Below are 13,300 nucleotides of genomic sequence, written 5' to 3' on the forward strand. Positions count from 1 at the left end.
AGGGAGCATGGTCCAGCAATTGAACCTGGGTCTCCCGCATGGAAGGCAGGCATTCTATTCACTGAACCACCCGTGCACCCTATATTCACTTTTAAAAATTCATTGATTATATATTTTTTAACACATAATTACATACCAAGCATATGAATTAGAATGATTCTAAGGTGACAATAAAGATTTAATCTTAAAACCTAAAACAAAAAATAATTTTATATTTATTAAGAGCTTCCTCATTGCAAAAATTATAAAGCAATGGATCACTGGAAAGTCTTATTCTGTATATATTTCAAAGGAAAATAGACAGCTGTTTTTCTGAGTTAAAGTAGAATTCTTCCGAAGAGTAAAGATCTGGCACAGTGGAGCCCTTGCCATTCCTTTCTGTTCGGTGATTCTTTGATAAATCTGACACCACAGCATTCACACCTAGGAGGCAGAGGACAGTGCTAAGAGGCAAGGGATTTAAGTTCCCATGTAAGAATCTTTCTACATATTTCCTAGTCCTAGATGTAACAAGAAAATTTGAAACTTTCCTCATTCACATCTGCAGTTTAGTGTCTGACAAAGCTGAAGAGAGAGAATGAATAGGAAATTCTAGATTATACAAAATGTACCTGATTCTGAGACTTGGATCTTCCAGTTCAAAGCTGTACTTCAATGAAGATGTGCATGTTATAAGGGTTCCTTCTTCCAACTGCTGGCAAAATCTGGCTGGTTTGACTTCCTGCTACTCGCACTTGGGATGGAGTAACTTTGGCTCCTGGTGTTCTGGGAGCACTGAAGTCCTTAGACTCTCACACTGGAAATACTGGGTGTCCTGCCTACATGCAGTTAACCTGCAAGCAGGAACAAATTAGAGATGGGCTTAAAGTTTCACCATTAAACATGGCTTCCCAGAAGGTTCAAGTTCATCTGCTACTGTGGCCAATCTCCTTTTCTCCAAGTGAGTCTACATCAGCTACGGATGCCAAGGAAAGCTACCCTATGAGGATCAGGATACCCTCTATTGCTCTTTAGTCCTCTTGAGATGAAGTTTCTCACTGTGCCATTAGACTATCCAAGTTCATGACTCTAATGTTGGAGGTTTTAAACTAAATGAATTTCCCACAGAAACATTTTCATCCATGAAATCAGTTCATAAGATAAATCAATTCATCAACTCATATACATGTAAATCTCTCAGTCTAAAAATGACACCAGACAGACACTTGTGACAATTGACTTTGCCAGTAATTTTACAGAGATTTGTTATCATGTTAACTTTAAAAATAAGAGCTAACTGTCCACAAATCCTAAGGTTCTTCATCTCTTGAGCTTAGAAGATTGCATTTCAACCATCTCCCTTTTAAAAATCTGGGTTGTGGGAAGCGGGTGCTTTAAAATAATACTTTAATCATTTTTACATGTGTTGAGCATTTCATGAATTTTAAACAACAACCAGCTATCACTCATTTATTATATTGGTCTAGATAAAAGATATTAGTAACCATTTGAATAAGTATGTGAAGAAGCTGACACTCTCATGCACATTTACTTAAACAATTTATAAATTGGTTCAATATTTTGGAGAATAATTTAACAAAATGTTCATAACCCATATTTACAACTTGAAAGATAAAACAGTACAGCTTTTGGAAGGTAGAGTGGTTTCAAAACTTTGAAACAGGGAATGATTTTTGTTAAATGAGACATGGAAAGCATTAACCTTAAAGAACAAAAAAGGAATAAATTGTTCATTAAAGGAAGTGAAAAAGAAGCCAAAGAGTAGGTGAAAATACTGCAACACATGTTTGACAAAGGGATTGAATCTAAAATAATAAAAGAATGCTTAGAAATCAATTTAAAAAACATGTCAGACAATCATTTTAAAATTATGTGAGAGAATTGGACAGGCATTTCAAAAAGAAGATGCCCAAATGGCCAGAAAGCATGTAATCAGAGAAATACAAATTAAAACCACTATAAAGTCCATAAACATGATACAAACTCTATGAACACTAAAAGCTACTATAAGACTAACACTATCAAGTGTTGGTGTGGATATGAAGCAACTGGAACTCTATAAACTGCTGGTCGGTGTGCAAATTATTTTAAACATTTTGCAAAACTCAGCAATTCTATTCAATAGAAAGTCATACATATTTGCACCAATGATATAAATGTTCATGGCAGCATTATTTTTGTATTCTATTTATTTATCTTTATTTATTATTATTATCATTTTTTGCATGGGCAGGCACCAGGAATTGAACCCGGGTCTCTGGCACAGCAGGCTAGAACTCTGCCACTGAGCCACGGAGGCCCGCCCAAAGGCAGTATGATTTTTCAGTGTCATAAAACAGCCCAATGTCCATCATAGCAACATGGATAACAAAATTGTAGTACAGCCACACAATGGAATATTGGAAAAATAATAAAACAAAAAAACCAAATTACTTATATAATAACAAGGATGCATTTCATAACCATAATTTTGAAATAAGCCAGACACAAAATAATGCATAGGAATAAATACCAAATATTTTCATCTATCTAGAATTCAAAATAAAGCAAAACGAATTATCTGTGGTATTATTTGTAGGAACAGTGATCACCTTCAGGAAAATGGGAAGGAATTGTCACTTGGAAGGGTACAAAGCAGAGAAGAGAACTTCTGCAGTTCAGGTAATGTACCGTTTCTTGATCTGGGTAGTGGTTATACAGGTGGATCACTTTGTGAAAATTCAATAAGCTGTTCATTTGATTTGTGTTCTTTTCCATATGTATGTTATACTTCAAAAAAAAATAGCTGTATGGATTCCTTAAAACAGATTGTCCCAGTATTATTTCATTTATCAAAAGGTGACTCTAGACACATACATTTCTTTCCACTTCTCAATTTGCATTACCACATTTTCTAATAGGTTTTGGTCATATCCTGCTAGTATTATGTAAAATTCTCTCTCATTGTCCTTTCTATATCATTGCATTTATCTTGGAGTTATATTTTATCACCCTGGTGGCATCTGAGAGAGTTTTTGGTGGGAATACCAATCTGAATAATCATGTCTTTTAAAATTCAGGACAATTTTCTTCTATTTTCCAAAATTACCTTTTCACTACTTTCTATTTCTATTCTATTTATTTGAAAGTAGGACCATTACATCTGTTTTCTACATCTCTCAATTTTCTCCCATATTTTCCATATCTATTTGTTCTATATCCTGAGACATATCCTTGACTGGTAGGAAATGACCAGATCATCAGCTGGACCTTGTGTTTGGAACTGCATTTTATATGCCTCTGAACATCTAGTCAATCTCATGCCATATATACTTGATTGCAGGGATCCAAACAATATCTGGAAACCCTTGTCAGCTTTCAGAATAAATTTATAGTTTTCATTCAAATATTTTATTTTATCTAGAGTTGATGAAAGAATAAAGAAAATAATAAAGACAATGCTCATGGATGAGTCTGAGGACTTTAAACCCTTTCTCCTCAGATTTTATATTGTGGAGATATAATGTAAATAAATTGGACTTTAAAAGACTAAGATAAAATTCTGAATATGGTCTTTTTATTTTTTAAAATTACATTTAAGGATGATGCTATTAGGATATAATAGACTTTAGACATGCCAGTTTCCTATGAATGCTTTTCAAACAGTTTACTTATAGAGCATTTTTATTTTATGCCTGACTTTACAAATTTTGGGGGTCTTGTTTCAATGAACATATTTGTGGGATAACAGCCAAGAAAATGTGCCACTTGGGGAAGGAAGTGGGAAACATTTTGTTTCCTTTGGGTATTTTTGTTTATAGGGAGAACATAGAATGGCATCAAACTTCCAGATCTGAACAGTAGAGGTGACTGTGTCAGCATCACTCTGCTCCCAAAGCTTTCCAAAACAGTGCCTTTGTCAGCTGACCTCTTCAAGTTACCACCACATTTAGACTTTAATAAAAGCCTATTGTTCACCTTAACCAATATCATTTTATCTTTATGCACTATTTTCTCAAGATGAACTTATTTATAAGGATTAAATCTTGAAAGTTATTTTGCCATTGAGTTGCTCAGTAACTAATTTAAAACTAAATGCAGCCACAGAATTCATCTAGTAAGTATTTGCTATACTTCAGCACTGGGAAACCATTGCTATTAGCAGTTCATTGGAAGTAATTTATTTTATACCATGTGGCAAATTTCCACACTTAGTTTTCTCAATTAAAATTTCATAGTTTTTTTCAAGTAGCTTGAGAAAAGTACCCATATTTCAAGTAGCTTGAGAAAAGTACCCATATTTTTATAAATATCAATATTGTAGAAATATTTATCAATATTGTAGAAATCTCATTTTTTTTCCTAATTAATTTGTATATTTAATGCATTCACAATCTAAATTCTAGCACTTTTTGGTTGAAATTGATACACTAGTTCTAAAACTTTCACGGAACTGCAAAAGCTAAGGGCCAAGGTAATTTTAAGCTAGTGTGCTTGTGTGCATCCCACCACTGACTAGTATTGTAAACTTGGTCTGGTTAACTTCTAGATACCTGTTTCATCATCTGTAAAATGTAGATAGTAATAGTACCTAACTCATAGAGTGGTTGTGAGGATAAGTGAGTTAATACAGAGCCTGACACATAGTAATGCTGAACAAAATTTGATTCTTCACCCTTTATAGCGGGGAAACAATAGAGTATGTCTAAAGATGCAATGTGAGTGTATTGTATAAAGACCTACAATAGAATTTGTTAACTGCAGGAGTAGGGGGAATGGGAGGGGAAGATAGACCTTTATTTTTTTCTAATCTCGATAAAGAGAGAATGAAGGGTATAATAAAGACAAGTGCATAAATTAATTAAATATTAAACACTCCTTCTCACCGTGCCTTCCAATTCTGTTACTTCTGTTATTCTCAATGCTTCTAGCAGCTGCCTTTAAGACTTCAAATATTTCCTGTCTCCTATCTCCCAAAGAATGCACATACACATTCATAGGAATCTGAGGAATCTGCAAACCTAAAAGAAAGTAAGGGCTCCAAATGCAACAAACTCCCATAATTATTCACTTCTTTGTGATTCTGCCCTGGGTTATGTGGAAATTCTGTGGCCACCTTCTAGCTCACTAAACTGATGTTTAAACCTGTTTTTTTTTTTCCTACTATTTATTCCCAACACTAAGGTTTTGTTTTGCTTAAACATTTAACTTTCACTTCCATAGCAGCCTTTTTTCTAAGTCAGATATAATATTTTCCCTAATTTATTTGATACAGTTGTAATAATTTTAAATTTCTTTTGTTTCCATATTGACTCAGTCTCCTAAAAAGATAAATTATTTTTGATTGTTGAACTTGGTGCTTGTTTTCTGTGCCTTTGTTGGTTTTCCTTAAATTTTTGATGATTCTTTGTTATATGTTGATATTCATAAGCATCTAGATTCCTGATTATTGCCAGCTGCTGTATAGGTTCTTGGAGCAAGTGCAATCTTTTCTCTGAATACAGACTCTAATTACATAAACTCTGGCCATGCCGTCAGGCCAGCTCATGTAGGTCATTTATCTTTTAGAGGTAAGCATCCCTGTCTCTTGTGAGGCCACCCCTACTCTGACACAGAATACACCTCTGGGACTCTATCCAGCAGAGTTAGATTCACATACTTGGGGCTTTGGTTTAGGGGTGGATGGCAGATTCAGGTGCTTTGAGAGCAAGGCACTGATGAAATTGTTCTACCTTCTGTAAATAACTGCTCAGCCAGATCTAGCCTACTCCTCGAATTTCTGGTTTACAAATGCCATGCTATTTGCTTCAATCTTAAAATTCCCAGATAAATAAGCAATTGAAAAATAAATAACCTTAATGAGGTCTATACCATGTTCATGAATTGGAAGTATCAATATTGTAGAAATCTCATTTTTTTCCTAATTAATTTGTATATTTAATGTATTCCTGATCTACATTCCAGCATTTTTTTGGTTGAAATTGACAAACTGATTCTAAAACTTTCCATAGAACTGCAGAAGTTAAGAAGAACCAAGGTAATTTTAAAGATTTATTCTATTGGATAAGCTACTGTAATTCAGATAGCGTGGAACTAGAATAAAGAAGGAAAAACCGATAAATGGAACAGAAAAAACTTTGTAAGTAGAGTCACAGTTACATGAATACTTAATTTATAAGAAAGGTAATGTTGCAAATGAAAAACAATTGTCCTTTCAATCAGTGGTGCTGACTCCACTGTATACCCACCCATACGGAAAACATAAAACCTGAACTTTTCTTCACTCTATATACAAACATCAACTCCAGGGGAATTATATACCTAAATGTGAAAAGTAAACAATAAAGCTTCTAGAATATAACCTTCCACTTCTTCATGGTATTGGGCTTGGGGTTGTGCACCAATTTGAAAGGATTATGTACCCTAGCAAAGCCAAGTTTTAATCCTGATCCATCTCATGGAGGCAGCTGTTTCTTTTAATCCCTATTCAGCACTGTAGTTTGGAAATTTAACTAGATTATCTCCACGGAGATGCGACATGCCCAATTGTGGCTATTAGCCTTTGGTGAGAGGGAGATGTGGGTCCTGATTAGTTTACTGGAATCCTTTAAAAGAGGAAGCATTTTGGAAAAAGCTTGAGAGCAACAGAACCACAGGAGAGCCACAAGACCCACGAGAGTCCACACAGCCAGAGGCCTTTGGAGATGAAGAAGGAAAATGCCCCTGGGGGAGCTTCATGAAACAAGAAGCCTGGAGAGAAAGCTAGCAGACATTGCCACATTTGCCATGTGCGTTTGCAGTTGAGACAGAAACTCTGAACTTCACTGGCCTTTCTTGAATGAAGGTAACCTCTCCTTGGTGCCTTGATTTGGACATTTTCACAGCCTAGAACTGTAAACTTGTAACTTATTAAATTCCCCTTTTTAAAAGCCATTTTGCTTCTGATATATTGCATTCCAGCAACTAGCAAACTAGAACAGGATATTTTCTTAAACAAGACACAGAAAGCACTAACTATAAAGAAAAAAGTGATAAATTGCATTACACTGAATTAAGAAATTCTGTTTATAAAAGCTTTCATTAGAGAGTGAAAAGACAAGTTATAGAATGAGATAATATATTTGCAATATATGCATTTGACAATGTCTTTAGAATATATAAAGAACTCTTATGAATCAGTTAAAAAGCATGGATAATCCAAAAGAAAAATGGGTAAGACACTCAAACAAGCATATTACAAAAGGATGTCAAAATGGCTAGTAAATATATGAAAAGGTCTTCAGTCTCACAGTACTTAGAACAATGGCAATTAAAACTACAATATACACACAAGAATAGACAAAGTTGTAAAGAGATACAATATCAACTGCCAACAAGGATATAAAGCAATAACCACACACAGCAGGTGGAAGTAGAAACTGACACAACTTGTAACGTATATGGAAATATTAAGTTGTATACATAATTGATAAATCATTTTTTTACCTTCAATTTATTTTAGAAGTGTCAAAATGATCTTTGTGGTTCTAACTACATTTTTATTTAAACTCTCCTACAACTTAGGAACCTGCATTGGTTAGTTAATTTACTTTACTGTAACATGAACCATTAAAATTTCCATGCACTGGTATGAAGTTTAGCTAATCACATCTGTGAAAAATGATACTGAGCACCATATTTCCTCAGTGTGATAAAGGGAGAAGCTGGTTAGACACAAATATTGGGGCAGTTTGGAAGTAGCTGCCTTTACATAGCTAAGCTAGGTGAAGAGGTAGGGAGAGTCTTCATGGGGGTGAAAGTACAATTCTTTGAATAGCCTATAGAACTTACTTTTCCTACAAGAAAAGTCCATCTTAATCTTTAAACACCATTTTATAACTGTTGTCAGTCGACTGTAAACTCTTTTAGGGTCTCAATGGCATGACGCAGAAACCTACATAGTACATATTCCACGCATGCTGGTAGCGTGACTTATGTTGATCCTCCCTTTCCTGCCGCTATTTTCAGGCCCTCTGTGGTATCATACTCCCTCTTGCTTCTCAGCCTCACAAATACTATTTATTGCCTCTGGCAGGCAGCACTTTTCTCTTTCCTTTTCCTCTCTACTTGGCAGCTACCTAAACACACAACCCAAACATCTAGGTTAGGTGCATCTCACTCTCTCCTGCTCTCTCTCTCTCTCTCTCTCTCTCTAGCACTTACCCATTGTGTTTCATTAATGTACATTTTCTCCACTAGACTCGAAATCCTTTGAGTGCACAAATAAGTCTATTTTATTCTCTGTTGTAAACCCAGCATCTAGCACAGTATTTGGCACACAGTATTTACTAAGCAAGTATTTGTTGAATTAATGTTATGGAATAAAAGAATTCTAAAATGTGACTGGCCAAAAGGTAAAAGAAATATTGGAGGAAAAAGTGGTAAGAGGAAACAAAGACTTAAAATTATTTATCAAGAAAGATAAATAAAAATTAAGACTTAAAAAGTCATTGTAGGGTGGTGTGACAGTGGCTCAGTGGCAGAATTCTCCCCTGCTTTTTATGCCAGAGACCCAGGTTTGATTCCCAGTGCCTGCCCATGCAAAAAAAAAAAAAAAAAAAAAAAGTCATTGTAAACTAGTATTACAAAATGAGTGCTAAAAAATTAAACTGAAGAAGAATCCATATAAATCACAATCATTAGTATTAAGATTATTTTTCTATGAACTGTACCACATAGGTAGGAACATAGCATCATTATTCCAAGCAGTGGTACTTCCTTAGGAGTCAGTAAAAGATATTAGTACAAACTGATGGTTATTAAAGAGCATTTAAGTCTGTCAAATTATAGTATCAGATGATCACAACATAATAATTACAATGTAATCTGTATTATTAGCAGTCAAAATGTACTGATTTCTAAGATTAAAATGCACAGATGTGATCAGGCAATATTTGTTTTTCTATAAAATACAAGGAAATGAAATTGTGAAGGATGGGAGGGGTGTCAGCTTTCAATAAATTAATAACATGTATGCGTTTTCCAAGAACTACTTGCATTAAGAAATAACTCAGTCTTAATTTTAATATTACTTAAACTCAGTTGTAAAAGTAGATTTCTAGATTCCTCTGGAACAAAATGATCTTTTTTGGGGTTATTAAATCAATTAACCTTGCAAAGGGACAGTAAAAAGGACTTCTGAATGCTCCATTCTCACAGCATGAAAGAGAACAGGCAGAAGCCTGAGTAAACTGCTGATTGGGTTCAAGAGAAGGCTTATACCAGGAGATGATCTATTCTTGCTGAAATTTGACAAAGAAATACAGTGTGGTTTCTTCAGATGACAGCATCATAATTCATTTAGCTCTCCTCTAACTTTTCATAAAAAGGCCAAAACCCCATAGGAAATGTGAACACTGACATTTTCTACCCAGGATCAAAAACTGACTATTTTGTCAGAAATTGAAAACAATATAGCTAAAACAGTAAATACATGGTAATATGTTGAAAGAAATAGGCTGCTGGCCTGGCCAGTAACACAATCCATCACTTCTATTTTAAGTTCTGATGGATGGAAAAGCTATATATATATATATAGTTTGTATTGGCAGATGTCCATACAAATACAATGAAAACTAAATGAATATTAAAGAATACCTTTGTATTAATTTACAGATCATGCTCCAAAGATTTATACTGAACACAGTGCCTTTAATGGCAAGTTTGATTATACTTTCTAGCTGATTTCCAGGCAGTTAAAAGCTAGCTTAAGGGCCATCTAGAAGGCATGATTTCTTTGCTTTCTACAAAATGCTAAAGCTTCCTTATCATTCTGTATTCAGCCATGAACTCAGCTGCACAAGCCAAATGTAAAGATTTTATGGGCCAATCCATCATGCGAATTCGTGAACAAGAATACAAACCTTCTCATGCAATACTAAGGGTGATTTCCATTTTTATGAATGAAGAAGAACCCTGCATAAGCATTCTTTATTTAAAGTTTCAAATGAAGAAAGATGCAAAACAAAATGGGAGCATTTTGTTTTATACGTCAATATCTTCTAAGAGGGGCAAAGTAAGGAACCTGGCTCACATGACTCCCAAGACAGCACTATCTCCTTTGCATTAAGTACATAAATGAGATTTATGGTCACTGACCTAATCTTAGATGCCAAAATGTACAGCAGGAACAGCTTTCTGGAAAACTTAATTTAAAATTATGGTGTTAACGAAAGTACTTTAGGAAGCATACAACACACCCAGCATACATACACACATGCATCTAAGAGTCCAACAACAGAAAGAAGCCATGATTATTTGCATAAAGTTGTAGCATATATTTCAGAAAGAATTCTAATCCACGGGTTTTACTTTTTCTCCATATTACCTTGATGTTTGTGAATTTCCAAATAAATGCACATCCCTGGACAATCAATTTTAAATCAAAGGTAACCAATAAATGTCATTTAATGCTGGAAACACATTGACTAAGGTGTTTTTAGAGGCTTAGAATAAAGAAAAATAAACCTGTTAATTCTTTTTCTGAATTTTCAAAGTTGTTTTCTTTACTAAGTACTAACTAAATTAGCACCTTGGAGAGAAGAAAAGCCTTGAGCAGTTGCACTTATAACACTTTCTTCACTGAAGGAGAGAAAGGGGGCTGTGATCCTGCTAATCCACTAGTAACCACTTGGAGAGATTCCTGAACACAAAGGTTCTCAATCTTGAACAGAAAGGCAAAAAAAAAGAAAACAGTAAATGAAACCTATAATAGATATCAAATCAACATTTTCCTTATACAGCCTCATAAAACAGAATTACTGGATTTTTATTGAAGAAACAGAATTACTGGAAAAATGACATCCTACAGGATAAAATGTCAAATTAAGGAAACGTGTTCCTTCCCTAATCTACCTATTTATTTATTTATTTGTACGCTGTATGGCGGGGGTCACATTTCATTCTTTTTTCCATGTGAGTATCCCCTTATTGCAGCACCATTTGTTGAAATTTGGCTTGTTTGGTTTTCGTTTGTTTGTTTGCTTATTTGTTTGTTTGGGATGTATGAGCTGGAAATCAAACTCGGGTCTCCCGCATGGCAGGTGAGAATTCTACCAGTGAACTCCCCTTGCACCTCCTATCATTGGGTTTTAACAAGCAAACTGCATAGTCAGAGAAGGTAAACAAGTAGGAACGAATGTTTTCCAATGATTTCAAAAGTTTTCACTTTTAAATACAGATTTGACGCAAGGAAGTATCTGTGTCAGATATGCATAAACGTATCCTTTCCCTGATAAGAGACGAGCCATACACTATGTTTCATGTACACAGGGCTAAGTAGATTTTTAAAGAGAACGACTGAACATTTGAGTTCTTTAAGTTATGTGAAGATTCAGCTCCAAATTCCTGTCTTAGTTTGAGTTGCTCCCCAAAAGTCTACAATATAGACTTGGGATGTAGGAAATCTGTTTGGGTGACTCCTAGGAAGTAGTGTGAGGAGACATGGGAATGAAAGAGAGGAGTCACGACTACTATAGAGTTGGTTATGGCTCTGGGCAACTGAAGATCAATTCTACTGGGATTTCTCTGAGGAACACCGTAGAATGTGCCTCAATATAGATATCTGAAGGATGTCAGGCAGGAGCATTTATTCACAGATTTTGTGTTCCATTAGTTGAGGGTTGTTGTAGGTGGCCAGTTACCCCCTCACCTTTTCATTGTTCCTGGCTAAAAAGGCTGTATAAGCTCTCTTGGTTTCAGAGTAAGCCCTGAGGCAGAATGGAGAAATGCACAGCTAGTGCTTATTGTAGGACACTGTCATTGTGCCCAGAACCCTTCCTCACGGCTATAGCTGGGATCAGAGGTGGGCACTGGTGTGATGGGGGCACAATATCCTATGCCTAAGATGCCAGGTCGCCTAACAAAGGTCATCACCATACTACAAATCAGCCCACAGAATGAAGGTAGTAAGATTCTTCGTGTTTGTGTTCTAAAATACAATATTACTTCTACCTAAAAAAAAAAATCTTAAAACAATATAATTCACAAAATAATTTAAAGAAATAATTCGGGTGTCCATATAACGAATTGTTTCCTTTCAAGATTTATTATGTGTGTGAGAGTGTGCTTATGCTTTCAGAAGAAACTAACGTTAAAACTAGGCAAAAGTGGGATAAGTGAATAAAATATAAACAAAAGACCAGGCAGAAGGACAAATCAGAATTTTAAAGAAAAAGAGAAGCAGCCAATGATGTTAAAAGAAAAAGTATCACCTAAATATATATTTATGACAACAAATTTTCACATTGTGTCTACACTACACAATGATTTAAATAGAAAATAATATAATTCTATCAATATCATCTTTTTTTATCTTATTAAAGAACACTCAGATTTGGATTAGTTTTACATTTTCAATTGGTTGTTTCAGCTTCATGAGCACATTATCTTACTTCTTAAAAGGCCGAATATTATAGTGGTTAAAATTGTTAGGTCTTTGGGTCAGATCTTATATTTGAATTTCCACTCCACAACTCACCAGCTCTGCAACATGGTGACAATGAGAGTGTTTTGTAATATATTCAGTAACTGGTAATTTAGGATTAAATTATATGGCAAATATGGAGCTCTTTGAAAAGTTTCTATCTCATAATAACTGCTCAGTAATATTAGCCATTTGTCATTGTTAATATTCTGCAAAAACTAGGAAGTAAAATGTCCTAACAGCAAGTTTGTAATTATGTGCATTGACATGCAATTCCACCACAAAGCAATTAAGGAGATAAAGATAATATACAGTAAAATATAAACTCACTGTTTTGTAGAGGAGGAGTCAATGATTTCCAGATGTAAACTGGAATTTCATTTTGGTTCTCTTCCTCTGTTAAAGTAGGGATGTTATCCTCATTAGAGTTCACCTCACATGAGCAGTTGCCCCTAAACAGCTTGTCTAAGAATGCCAAATGCTAAGGAGAAAGATACTAGTGAGCAGAATAAGAAATGATGAACAAGAAGCTAAAAGATGCTGAAATTGGATGGGCAAGTACAATTTACATTTATTCAAGACAAAATATTAAGGAAAAGGAGTTAACTCATTAACAGTAACATTCAATATCTGAGAATGGCAACCCAACTTGATATTGGTCCCACTTTACATTGGCCAATGACCAATGTAAAGTGAAAGAAACCTTGTTATAATCATACAAATACTCCACCTATTACGATTATACAAAGTAACAAAGGCATAATGCTACAATAGCATAGAGTTAGGTTGTGAATTGCTCAGAGAAAAAAGGAAACATATCATATATCTATTAAAGCAGAAGAGACAAAATATAAAAGC

The 13,300-nt window shown here is 34.7% G+C and overlaps 1 protein-coding gene across 1 annotated transcript in view; it reads right to left on the minus strand.

The window, feature by feature from the left end:
- Positions 1-13,300, minus strand: part of DPH6 (diphthamine biosynthesis 6) — a 214,355-nt gene that overhangs the window by 5,116 nt on the left and 195,939 nt on the right. Inside the window, exon 10 of the transcript XR_013162324.1 lies at positions 612-833. The gene's annotated coding sequence lies outside the window, so the exon portion shown is untranslated. The remainder of the gene's footprint in view (positions 1-611; positions 834-13,300) is intronic.

This window comes from Tamandua tetradactyla, chromosome 14 (genome assembly GCF_023851605.1).
Source record: "Tamandua tetradactyla isolate mTamTet1 chromosome 14, mTamTet1.pri, whole genome shotgun sequence".
NCBI classification, from domain to species: domain Eukaryota; kingdom Metazoa; phylum Chordata; class Mammalia; order Pilosa; family Myrmecophagidae; genus Tamandua; species Tamandua tetradactyla.